Here is a 4083-nt window from a genome sequence, read left to right on the forward strand (position 1 = left end):
CGGCCTGTAAAAGTGGGTGTGTGAGGCACCCAGCCATCTGGAAACTGAACTCCATAGAGATAAAAGATGATAACGAGGGCTCGGGAGATGGTCCGCTGGTAAGAGCATGAAGTCCTTGTTCAAGTCTCCAGAGTCCGTGTTCAAAAAAAGTCCAGTGTCGAACTGGGCAGTGGTGGCGCACGCCTTTAAGCCTTTAATCCCAGCAGAGGCAGAGGCAGAGGCAGAGGCAGACGGATCTCTGTTGAGTTCAGGTCCAAAGCTACACCGAGAAACCCTGTCTTGAAAAACCAGAAAGAAAAAAAAGAAGCCCTGTGCTAAGCAGGTGGGGCAGAGTCACTGGAATTTGCTGGCCACCAGTCCGGCGCCGGCGTCAGTGAGAGACATCCCCTTAAAGGAGTAAGTTGGAGACCGATAATGCACAACCATACATTCACCTTGTCGTCATCCTCCCATAAACCACGAGAGAGAGAGAGAGAGAGAGAGAGAGAGAGAGAGAGAGAGAGAGAGAGAGAGAGAGAGAGAGAGAGAGAGAGAGAGAGAATCATCAGTCCCGAGGTCTCTCCAAGAATGCCCTTCCCACCCTCTGCCCCAGCTCTCTCAAGTGTTACTGGCAACATTAGGTAATATTAGGTATCAATATCAAGGTAATATTAGGACTTTATGCAGTATCAGGTCTAAGTCCTCCTGAAGCAGGACAACAAAAGAAAATCAGGGGAACACGGGTAGGGAAAGGAACCCCTTTCCCCAGGGTGACCGAGATCTCTTACTCTAACAGGTCCAGAACTGCGGTCCAGGCTGAGCACGGTGGCACACACCTTTAGTCCGAGCACTCAGGAGGCAGAGGCAGGCTGATCACTGAGCTCAGGCCCAGACTGATCTACATGTTAAGTTCCTGGAAAGCCAGGGCTACAAACAGAGATCTCTTTCTCAAAAAGATCAAAACCAACCAAACTAACAAATCATTCCAGTATAGTCAACAAAACTTACTCTGACGTCAGCCAGCATAGATAAGATATTCCTTTAATGTGTTTATTTTAGCACGGGGACCTGAGGATTAGAACTCGTGTCCCCAGGCCTACACAGTTAGTAGTACCCTTACCCATGGAGCCATCTCCCCAGCCTACCTTTCCTTTTATATAGAAATATTTCAAAAGCCAAGCATGGTGGTGCACGCTTTTAATTCCAGTACTTGAGGAGGCAAAGGCAGGTGGATCTATATGAATTCAAGGTCAGCCTGGTCCACACAGTAAGTTCCACGACAGCCAGAGCTACATAGCAAGATCCTGACTCAAAAAAAAAAACAAAAGAAATATTTCAGATGAGATTTGACACTCATAGGTGGTATGGGGGTAGACGAACCATGCGAAGGTCTAATGTATATGATCAAGTGCGACCTTTCTCCTTTCTTAGCTATAAACCTGCAATTTCCTGGGAATGTCACAGCAAGACTATAAACTCCATTTAGAGTAAAAGACATTGAAAAGTTTCTGCACCCTGATAAACCTCTCCACTGGCACAATAATCTGAATCAGACCAAATCAAACCAGATTAGAAAAGGCTCAGGTTTAATGGATACAAATGCTACGGATGGATGGCTTTCCAATCCCCCAGAGAGAAGACGGGAAAGGAAGACCAGAAAACCTCGGGTTTGTTCTCTGAGGGGCAGTTTAAATACCCTGTGAGAGTGGTGTTGAGCAGGTCTAGGAAGGGGTCACCATTTGGCGGGCTTTCTCAAGGGTAGAGTCTGGACTGAGGCAACCCCCAAGGGAGGGGGCTTGGGGTGGAACACCCACCTGAACATTCCAGACTCTTCAGATATGTGGATGCCAGGGACTGGGGTGATGCTTCCACCGAACAGACATGTATAATTCTTTTGTGATCTATATTCACTTTATCAGCTCTAACCTAACCCAGTGTACCTCAGGAACCATCCTATTGTGCCATTTGCTGACAAAGAGTCCCTTTGAAACTCTTTTAACAACGTGATTTCAAGAGCCATTAAAATCGTATAGACATGGCTACCATGAAGACTCTTAAACATGCCTCTCCCATCTCTCCCATACTTGGTTGTGCAATATCCCTTTTCTTAGAACCTGTTCTGGCTGGGTTTTTTTGGGGGGGGGGGTGTTGGGTTTTTTTTTTTTTGTCAATTTGACACAAGCTAGGGTCATCTGAGAACAGAGAACGTAATTATTGAATTGCCTCCATCAGCCTGGCCTGTGGGCAAGTCTATTGGATATTTTCTTGACCAATGATTGGTGTGGAAAGGCCAAGCTCACTGTGAATTGCGAGTGGTGTCACCCCAGGCGGGTGGTCCTGGGTTCTACAAGGAAGTAAACTGAGCAAACCTTAGAGAGCAAGCCAGTAAGCAGCACTCCTCCAAGGCCTCTGTGTCAGTTCCTGCCTCCGGATTTCTGCCTTGAGTTCCTGCCTTGGCTTCTCTCAGCATCCGGACTGTGCTGGGAAACCCTTTCTTCCCTGAAGGGTTAATGACACGAAACAAAGAGCCTCTGGCAAGTTCAGAAGCTCCTAACAAGGAAGTCAGCATATCTGTAAAAACACAGGCCAGCACTTAGTGACCAGAAACCGCAGGAAACAGATCTACAGACAAATGCTCAACACCTCGTCCCAAATCTCTCTTTTACCCTTTAAAGCCCTCAGGGCTCCTGAGCTCAGCACAGCTCCTTTCCCCACAGAGAGATGTCTGTCCTGCAGTCTGTCCTGCACTGTTTTTCTAAAGGACAGTCTGCTTCTGTGAAGTCGGCCTCCTCCCTCCTCCCTATTTCTTTCTTTTCCCTGTCACCTCAGTCAATCCCAATCTAGCATTTGGTGTTGGCACCCAGGAGGGGCTTGGGGGTCTTTGAGTCCTCTAGGCTTACTTTCTCTCCCTCTCTCTGCCTCCACTGAGTCCCATCCAGAGCCCCCATTCATCCTCTGAGCTCATTATACAGGCTAAACAGCAGCCAATTGTGACCTGAAAACTTCGGGTTTTCCCAGCCTCTACCTTTGTGAGCGGTCTAAGTCCCTTTCTGGAATTTTATTGACTGATTTGGATAAACTCAGTTCCCACTCTCATATACCTACCTGTTCTTCCCTCTCCTCCCCTACCTCTGCCAAGGTCACTAGACACTCTGCTCAGCAGCCCATCCATCATCCTCATACTCCATGGTGAGGTCCATTTCTGTCTACAGGCACCCTAGATAGACCCTGTAGAACCCTGGGATTCTTCAGCCTTCTGCCTTCAGCTTTGCCTGCCAGGTCACTAGAATTGGGGATGCCCACTCCAGCCCCTGATCTATCACTTCAGGCCACTTTCTAGCTATGACCACTTACGCCAGAAATGAGCCTCACCCTTCCCTTGACCAAAATGGGGTCCAGATCTCCATTCCTAAAGATGCACCTTTGGCTTGGCTTAAAACCAATCTCTAGGAGTTAGCATGCTTGTTCTCTGAGTGCTGGACCCAACGTAAATGAGACAACAATAACATATGGTCTGAATTTGATACTTTTGATTTCCAAAGTCTCCCTGACTTGGACAACTTCATAAGGCAGAGCAAATGGTCTGGAGTCCTCCACCCTCAAGACTTTCTACTCCGGTCTCCACTCCTGTCTGCCCCTTTATTCCTCCACTTCTGCTCTATACATAAGGTTTTATCAGCTCAAACTTCTAAACCGAATTCCCTAAACTCTCTCTCAGATGCTGATCTGGCAGCGCCCCCACCCCTTGCCATCAAACCTTCCTCAGACTCCACCTCTCTACACACACCTTCCCTTCCCCCATCCCCCAACTCCACAATCTACCCACACTCCCCTCTTTCCCTCCATGGACCCCTGAAGCTTGCTTACTCTCTCTGTGCCTCAAGGATGAACTGTTGACCCCTAGATCTCTTCTTTGATTTAAAAGGTGCAGTTGAGATCTGGGACCTCTTCCCTCCTGAGGGACCCTCTACCGGCCAAGAACAAAAGGACAGATCTGGTCCACGTAGTGACAGGTGGTTTTTCACTTATCCCAGATGGGCCACAGTGACATCTTACCTGCTATGGTGCCAAACAGGGGTTTCTAAAGTCAAAGGTGTGGTGGCA

This window comes from Arvicola amphibius, chromosome 12 (genome assembly GCF_903992535.2).
Source record: "Arvicola amphibius chromosome 12, mArvAmp1.2, whole genome shotgun sequence".
NCBI lineage: Eukaryota > Metazoa > Chordata > Mammalia > Rodentia > Cricetidae > Arvicola > Arvicola amphibius.